The sequence below is a fragment of the Solanum tuberosum genome, unplaced genomic scaffold (assembly GCF_000226075.1).
Source record: "Solanum tuberosum cultivar DM 1-3 516 R44 unplaced genomic scaffold, SolTub_3.0 scf00329, whole genome shotgun sequence".
In the NCBI taxonomy this organism is placed as follows: Eukaryota; Viridiplantae; Streptophyta; class Magnoliopsida; order Solanales; family Solanaceae; genus Solanum; species Solanum tuberosum.
The window spans coordinates 555112-565275 of NW_006239250.1; positions in this window are offsets into that span (position 1 = coordinate 555112).

Genomic DNA, 10164 nt, shown 5'->3' on the forward strand with positions numbered 1-10164 from the left:
TGGATTTTTTAGAAACCAATGCGGGGCGGGGCGGGGCGGGTTATGGGTCTATTCGATTTTATGCGGGTTCAAATCTAATTTTAACTCTTTACATGTTATAAGAGTTGTAGAGCATTATCTATTAAGATATTTCTTTAAAGTTACTAAAATTTTCAAGATAGTAAATGAAAATGATTCAATCAAAATTAATATAATTTCTTACATGCTTCCCAAGTGACCTCTAAAAAATAAAATTTTAAGTCATTATCGTTTAAATTAATATAACTTAATAAAAAATAAATTTGTTTTATGAATTTTATTTTTAGTGTCAAACTTACCTAGAAAATGAAAATATTAAACTATTTATGCGGGGTGGGTTGATGTGGGACGGGTTTGTGTGGGGCGGGGTGGAGTTGGTTGAAAATGAAAAGAATTGTTATGTGGGGCGGAGCGTGGCGGCTTAAATTTTTTGCAGGTTATGCTCAACCCGCTCCACCCCATTGCCATCCCTAGTCTAAATCAATAAAACCCTAATTTCTCCCAAGATTTAAACAGATAAGAAAAGAAAACCAGATATAGAAATCATGAGAAAATGCTGAAATGAGGATTAGATATGAATCCCCATTTTAAATCGAGAAGAATGCCAAAAAATCACTCCATTCATAGCTCTAGAACTCCCAATATGCTCAAATTACCAAATGAACACAGTCTGAAATTTAAATACTTGTACAACAATATTTATACTAGTGCACCATCAACTTAAATTTTTGCTAAAAGAGTCATAACTTCCTCATACTATAGAGAAATGACCAAATTCTATTTTCAAAATGTCTTAAATAATGATATAAACCTGCTTGTTTAGATGGTGTTTGGATTGGCTTAAAATTTTGTCAAACCTACTTTTAAGTCAGTTTTTTGTCCTTTGAAAGTGTTTGACAAATATAAAATGTCACGCCCCGAGTCTACACCCTGGGCGGGACTAGTACTCGAGAACCATTGTTGGCCCCAAGCGAACCCTTGGCTTGATTTACTTACTCAGCGGAAGACTTTAAGCATAAAGAAAAGAATTCAAATGCAAGATAACTCAACTGTGTCAAACTGAACTCATAATGTTTTAGAAATAAACATTTAACTTAGCCAAAGTGGCAACTCAAATCTGAAGATAAGCCAATAACAAGATAATGACAAATGAACTAACTAACTGTTTATCTATGAAGCCTCTAATAACTGAGATGGATGTCGTGACAAGACCCACAACATTCTAATGAACTAAATACTAAAAAATAATAAAAGGGATCATCCGGAAGCAAGGAGGCTCACCAACAAACTCTGTAGCTCAACTAGAATCAACGATGCGCTGGATGTTGATCCTGGTTACCTGTATCTGCATCATTAAAAGATGCAGGCCAAATGGCATCAGTACATTGAATGTACGAGTATGCGAGGGAAATTATAAAATAAGACATAAGCTTGAAAGGAACTGGAAAAAAAACCTGGTCTTAACTCAACTCAACTGAACTACTCTGAACTCATTTCAATATAAAGCAATAACATAAATGCAATATAAAGAAAAGCTTTGAAATCATGGATACCAACTCTGTGTATTTAGAAATTCAATAATAATATGTGTGTATGCAAAGATACAATATAAACTCTGAAATGTATATAAAAATACAAAATACTGCTATGGGAGTTTCTCTAACCGACAACTATCATGTAAGAGCTATTATGATGATATAGCATTTTGCCTCACGCTGCCAGGGTCGTCCTATACCTTGCCGAGGGTATAGAACCTGACTACTAAGTGGATCCACTAGTCTATGCTAAAAAGCACTAAGGAATCATCTAAAAAGTATGACCCTTTTCTACCCATAGTCGTTACATGGTGTATGGGGACAGAGAGTTATCTAAACTCTCTCCCATATCGGTGCTCAATACTACTCCCAAAATATAATACTAGCTCTTATGTTTAAAAATATAACTTCTTTATGTGGTTTGAGATAATTGTTCAAAACTTAGCTCAAAGGTTCCTCTTGGAAATCAAAGTTTCCTTTCTTGCTTAATGGTGAAAGCATTTACTCTTTACAGAAAACTAGCTCAAAGGCTCTTTACTAAAAAACTAGCTCAAAGGCTCTTTACTGAAAAACTAACTCAAAGGCTCTTTACTGAAAAACTAGCTCAAAGGCTCTTTTGGAAATCAAAGTTTCCTTTCTCATTTAAATGTGAAAATGTTTTTAAACTCTTTGGGAATACATAGTCCCCTAATACTCTTTGAAGAAATGAACTTCAACCTTTACTGTTTACTCAACTCAAAACTCAAGTGTTAAAAAAAATTTAAAATATTTGTAAAAGATTTTTGGAAAACTCTAGGAACTTCTCTTGACTTGATTCTTAACTTCTCTTGACTTGACTCTTAACTTCTCTTGACTTGACTCTTCACTTTCCTTGAATTGAATTATGGATTCAAGGCTCGTGATCTCATGTTATGGATGATTTCATGTTGTATAGACGTACCTTAGAGTGTAGGAATCAACTAGGAAATATAAGTACGCTTCAAGGGAACTAGTATGAAAAGAAGTGGGAAAGGGTAGGGGACCTGGCGTCCCTAGCGCTCTAAGTGGTGCGGGGAGCCATAGCTGAAACTATAGAGTCTGGGTTGGGACGCACTGGCTGGCACGGTGCCCCAGGGCCCTAACTTTAGACTGTGATGTGGGGCGCTCTGAGTGGCGCAGCGCCTCACCCTCATTCCCAGCTTTTGCCGAATTTCCTTGGTCGTTTTTCAACTCTAAAACCTCTAGTTTCGTTTGGTTCTTTCCCCAAACACTTAGATTCGACTACATAACCAAAATATGCAAGAATCTACTCAAAATGACACCTAATTTCATGAATTTGAATCAACAACTCCTCAACAATTGCAACGAATCAAGAACTCAATAGAACTTTAACAAAACCCATCAAGAACTCAATTTCTAAACCTTCAAGAACATAAATTCGCTGAAATAAATCATGATTGGCGCGTGGGTGAACTAACCCAATGCTATGTGATCTCACATACCTCTTAGGGATCACCCCTTGATGAAATCCACAAGCAATTCTTCAAGAACTTGGCGATTCCTTACTTCTTCTCCTTTTTTCTCCTCCTCTTTTCTCTTCTCTCAAAACCCTAACTCTTTTGATAAAGCGTAAACTGAATCCAATCAGTTGTGACCCCAACTTAATTACCAAAAACGAAATTAATTAATTGGGTAGTGAAAAGACCATAATACCCTTCTAAAATATGGTTTTGACTTTCCTTATCTAGACAGCCCAACTTCGAATGGGCATATCTCCTTCATACGAACTCGAAATTGTGCAAACTCGGCGGCGTTGGAAAGATAATTCAAATATATTTCCTAAGGTATCTTGTAGAACATCTAAATCATCCTGATATAGGAGTTATCATTGTTTGAAGTTGACCCAAAACTCATACTTAACTTAATTTTGTCAAATTTCCAGATTTTTCATTCTTTCCAAAAATGACTCTTTCTAATTCTAGCTCTTTCTAGTTGCGGGGTGTTACAATATCTCCCTCTTGGGAACATTCGTCCTTGAATGGGATCAATCTTAGCAGGCTAAGGGCGTAACATCTAACATTCAGTTCAAACACCTAACAAGCAAAAATGCAAATACAACATGCCAACTTATAAATAAATACCAAGAAAAGGATTAGTACCTTAATTTGGAATTTCTTCGGATTCGAAGAAATGTGGGTATCTCTTCTTCATATCCTCTTCAGCTTCTCAAGTGGCTTCCTCAATGAACTGATTCCTCTAAAGAACTTTGACTGATGCTACCTCTTTTGTTCTCAACTTGCGAACTTGGCGATCCTTGATACTAATATCTTCAGTTGGTATGATCAATAAAGGATCGCCCATACACCTTTTCAACATGGAGATGTGGAACACCGGATAAACTACGGCTAATTTTTGTGGTAGCTCTAACTCCTAAGCTACATTGCCAATCCTCTTGGATATTCTGTAAGGGCCAATATACCGAGGACTAAGCTTCCCCTTCTTGCCAAATCTCATAACACCATTCATGGGTGAAACTTTCAAGTAGACTCAATCATCTACTTCAAACTCTAAGTCCCTTCTCCTAACATTAATATAGGATTTCTGACGACTCTGTGCTGTCGTCAACCTCTCTTGAATGAATTTCACCTTCTCCATAGCTTGATGAATTAAATATGGTCCTATCAACCAAGCTTCACCAACTTCGAACCATCCAATAGGAGATCTGCATCTTCTTCCTTAAAGAGCTTCATACGGAGCCATTCTGATGCTAGAGTGGTAACTATTGTTGTAAGCGAACTCAATGAGAGGTAGGTGATCATCCCAATTACCTTTGAAATCAATCCACAGGCCCTCAACATATCCTCTAAGGTCTGAATAGTGCGCTCTTCTTGGCCATCTGTTTGAGGTTGAAAAGATGTACTTAAGTTCACCTTTGAACCCAAGTCTTTCTGAAAAGATTTCCAGAACTGTGCAGTAAATTGCGCACCTCTGTCTGAAATAATCGAAACTGGCACCCTATGAAGTCTAACTACTTCTTGAAGATACAACTTGGCATAGTCCTCTACTGTATGGGTAGTCTTTACCGGTAAAAAATGGGCTAATTTTGTCATCCTATCCACAATCACCCAAATAGAATCATGCTGTCTGCGAGACCATGGTAAACCTGTGATGAAATCCATATTGACCATCTCCCACTTCCATTCCGGAAGTTCTATATTCTAAGCAATACCACTAGGCCTTTGGTGCTCTATTTTAACTTGTTTGACAATTCGGGCATTTGGCAACAAACTCAGCAATGCCCTTCTTCATACTACTCCACCAATATACCTCTCTCAAGTCACGATACAACTTTGTGGAACCCGGATGAATAGACTATTTGGAGCTATGAGCTTCCTCCATGATCCTCTCTTGGAGTTCGTCCACCCTTGGTACACACAACCTACCTTGATACCTCAATACACCATCTCCCCCTTGTTCAAAAGCCATTACGTTTTGCTTATAAACATTTGCCTTTAAATCAAGAAAAACAGGATCTTGGTCTTGCTTTTCTTTCACTTCTGACACTAATGATGATTCAGCCCCATTTATCACCACTACTCCTCAATCCATTAGTCAAACTCCTAATCGTGCAAGTCTATGCACATCTTTTGCTAACTCTTTCTTATCTTTCTCAAAATGGGCGGTACTACCCATAGATAATCTACTCAAGGCATCAGCAACAACATTAGCCTTACCTGGGTGATAGAGGATACTCATATCATAATCCTTGAGTAACTCTAACCACCTTCTCTATTTGAGATTAAGCTTTTTTCTGATCAAACACATACTGAAGACTCTTGTGATCAGTGAATACATCTACATGAACACCATAAAGATAGTGATGCCATATTTTCAAAGAAAATACTACGGCAACCAACTCTAGATCATGGGTCGGGTAATTCTTCTCGTGAACTTTCAGCTGTCTGGAGGCATAAGTTATAACTTTGCCATTCTGCATTAACACACAACCCAAAACAACTCTGGACGCATTACAATATACCACAAAACCTTGAGTAACTTCTGTTAAGGTCAATACTGGTAATAGTCAACCTATTTTTCAATTCCTGAAAGCTTTTCTCACAAGCTTCAGACCATTAAAACTTCACTATTTTCTTAGTTAACTTGGTCAAAGGAGACGAAATAGATGAGAACCCCTCTATGAACCTTCTATTATATCCAGCCAACTCCAAGAAACTCCTAATATCAGTTGGAGATATGGGTATAGGCCAATTCTGAACAGCGTCAATTTTCTGAGTATCAACTCTAATTCCATCACCGAAAATGATGTGGCCTAAGAATGCCTAAGACTCAAGCCAAAACTCACACTTAGAGAACTTGGCATACAACTCCCTATCCTTTAGAGTTTGGAGAACTATTCTGAGATGGCTAGCATGATTTTCCTCATTTCTCAAATATATTACTATGTCATCAATGAATACGATAACAAACATGTCTATATATGGCTTGAATACTCTATTCATAAGGTCCATGAACGTTGCAGGTGCATTGGTTAAACCAAACGACAAGACCAGAAACTCATAATGACCATAAGGTCTTGAAAGTTGTCTTTGGAATATCACATTCCCTTACTCTTAACTAATGGTAGCCAGATCTGAGGTCTATCTTAGAGAAAATAGTGGCATCCTAAAGCTGGTTGAAAAGATCATCAATTCTCAAAAGATGATACTTATTCTTGATGGTAACCTTGTTCAACTGACGGTAATCTATACAAATCCTAAGGGAACCATCCTTCTTCCTCACAAACAAGACGGAAGCACCCTAGGGTGAGACACTTGGTCGAATAAAACCTTTCTTAATGAGATCTTTCAACTGCTCCTTTAACTCTTTTAACTCTGCTGGTGCCATCCTATATGGCAAAATAGATATATGACGAGTATCTGGAAGAAGGTCTATACCAAAGTCTATTTCTCACACAGGAGGGACTCCGGGAAGATTATCAAGAAAAACTTCTGGAAACTCTCTTACTACTGAAACTGACTGAATAGGGGTATCTCAACACTAGAGTCATTAACTCGAACTATGTGATAGACACACCCCTTGGAAACTAACCTTCTTGCCTTAAGGTACGAAATAAAACGACCCTTAGACACTGCTGAACTACTTTTCTACTCTAAGACTGGCTCATTAGGAAACTGGAACTTGACAACTTGAGTTCTACAATCAACTGAGGCATAACAGGCATGAAGCCATTCCATACCAAGAATGACATCAAAATCTACCATGTCTAACTCAACTAAATCAACCATGGTGCTCTTGTGATTGACGGAAATGGGACAATCAGGATAGACTCTTTCTGCTTGAATAGACTCACCAATAGGTGTAGAAACACTGAAGGGCTAACTAAGTTGCTCAGAAATAACATCAAAATTGATCGCAACATAAGGAGTTACAAAGGATAAACTCGCCCCTGGATCTACCAAAGCATAAACACTAAAGTTAAACACTTGGATCATACCAGTGACAACATCTGGAGAATCCTTTTGCTCTTGGCGACTAGTGATAGCATACAGACGGTTTCCTCCTTCGCCTGCCCCTGAAGTAGCTCCTCTAGAGACAACCCTATCTGGTGGAGCAACTGAACAAGAATGGGCACTATTGTCCCCATTACCATTACCCTGCTTGTTCTTAGGACACTCTCTCATAAAATGACCATTCTGACAACACTTAAATCAACCAGTCGAGCCATCACGACACACCCCTGAGTGGCTGTTATACCCTGGAAACTAGTAAGTTAGACAAGAGAGTTCTAGAGCTTTTCGTAAGAGTTTTAGAGTTTGATGTGAAGGTTAAAATTTGTAAAACTGACTTCCCAAACTTAGAATGAATGTTTTAGGGGTTGAATGTCAAGGTACGACTCCCCAAGGACCAACCAAAGGGGTCCTTGAGGAGGACCCCAAAACAGTCCCTAAATCTGCAAATTTTGAGTGAGCTACGGATGGCACCTACGGGACGTTGATCCATCCACGCCTCGTAGGGGTGACTCGTGGGTCAAGGATTGAACTTCCCTGCAACATTTAGCCACAATACACCACCCACGAGGGTGCAGAACAATCCGTAGACCCACCCACGGTCCGTGGGTGGGGGTTTCGTAGGTCAAGACAGATTTTGAGTTTTAGTTTTTAAGTTAGGGGCTTAGGGGTTAATTGTTAATTAGTTAGGGGTTAAGGGAGGTCGGTTAGTTAGTTATTAAACCACCTATATAATCTTAATAGACCCCTAAACTAAGTCAATTAGTTCATTCTTCCATGACCCCAAATTCTCTCTAAATAATTCTCTCTCTAGAAATGAAAAAGAAGAAGAAGAAGAGAAAGAAGTAGGGAAGATTTCCTCCATTTTTTCAAGCTTGGTTAGGGCTTTGAGTTAAGGTATGTTAGATTATTCATCGATGGGCTCTTCCACCCATAGATACCCCCTAGATTTCCCCCAATTGTGAAGTAAAAAACCCAATACTAGCTAGGGTTTCTTCCTGCATTGTGGGTAGAATTTGAGTATGATTCCAATCTAGTGGATAATACTTAATTATGATTGAATTAACATTGAATTATGATATTATGATGAATTTGTGTGGATTCCATGGTTAACCCTAGTCTAACTAATGAATTTGATGTTTTGTGGGTTTATGCCATGAGAGGTGAAATTGAGGATTCATAGGTGATCTTCTAAAATTAATATCATGTGTAGTAATTGTTCAACGTTAGGAAAATATAGACATGAATTGAACTAGACTTTATCCTATATGATGGATCTTGACTTGTAAAGTTAGAAGTTGAACCTTTATGATGAATTATCACTAGAATCACCTAGTGATGAAGAATGTGATTAGAATACCTTGAAATCTAGGTATGAATGAAGGTAGTAAGAAGTAAAGCTTGAGTGTAGGGCTTGTAGTCATGAATGTTGATCACTAGGGTTTCGAGAGTAAAGCCAATGTGATGAACTAGATGTGTTAAGGCTTTGAGAGTAAAGTCTAAATGTGAATAGAAGGCTAATGAATAGAATTGTGATGAAAGACCTTTACCTACCTAATTCACCTTAGGAATGATAGATCGTAGGAAGTGATAGAATCATTTGATTCATGATGATATCCTTGTCTAATGTATAATTCTAGACATGATATTAGGCATGAGTATAAACCTAACATAAAAAGGGTTCTGATATAGTAATGGTTCTAGGGTTGAATGACTTTTCTCACCTAATTGAACCTAAGGCTATAGAGCTTGCATACCTAGGTCATGGATGGTTATAGTTGCTCATACATGGTCTAAAGAGGTATTTTAGTGAATTAGCATGGATTGGTTGTAAAGGACATCTTTCCATAAACTTGAGTCAAAGTAGAGACTTAATGATTATCTTGTGGGATTTAGGCCTAGCACCGAGTGTATATTGAAATGAGATAGAGGTTCCCACCTAGTTGAGTTTGGGCTTCCATGGACGTTCCCACCTAGTTGAGTTTGGGCTTCCAACATGGGATCTCTCACCTAGAAGAGTCCGGATTTCCCAAAGTGTGTCTCATGAGATGGAAGCCTTCACCTAGTGGAGTTTTGGGTTTCTAGTAGCACTCTACGTATCCAATAACTATGTGCTCTGTAGGAAAGTTAGCTAGTGGATCCAACTAAGCTAACAAACCGGTTCTACCTTAGGCAAGTGGACCAACCCTTGACGGTGTGGGTAACACCGGGAGAGATCATGTGATAACTCATATGTTCTTATGTCGGTTAAGGCTATATCCCAACTACAACAAGATTAGTAATAAACTAAGATTATGCTTAATGTAACATCTCCTAGAGTTCAAATCTCATGGACTAAGATTATGCTTGAGAAAGCATCTCCTAGAGTCCAACATAATTAACGGACTAAGATTGTGCTCGAAGAAGCATCTCCTAGAGATCAAACTTAATGAACTAAGATTATGCTTGTGGAAGCATCTCCTAGGGTTCAACCTTAGTGAACTAAGATTATGCTTTAAGTAGCATTTCCTAGAGTTCAAGCTTGATGAACTAAGATGTACTTAATGTAGTATATCCTAGGGTTACGAAAAAATGAAGGAACTAAGATAGGCTTAGTGAAGTACCTCATAGTGTTCAAGAGTATAAATGGACTTATACGTGCTTAAGGTAGTATCTCATAGTGTCCATGTTAATAATGAACTTAGACATGCTTAAAGAAGTTTCTCATAGGGTTCAACTTAATGATGAACTATGATGTGCTTTAGGGAGTACCTCATAGTGTTCTAAGGTCTAAAGAGAGGAACTAGTTTCCAACTAAGAAGTATGAGTATGAGGACTTAAAAGTGGTACTTAGCATGAATAGTATTGTGGGATGATATTCATGCATTGCACAAGTATGACTTAAGGTTATTCAAGAAAGTGTTCCTTTGTGTGATGTATCTTGAGATAAGATTGTGCTATAGTTGCTTTCCTTGTTAATATTGACTAAAGGTGATAGTTCCCTTATCTATATGAAGTAAGATAATGATGAGACCAAAGGAGGGTAAGTATGACTAGGATGACTTCAAGGTTATGCTTAGTGTGAAGGGTAGTATGGGATGCCTTTTCATACATTGCACAAGTGT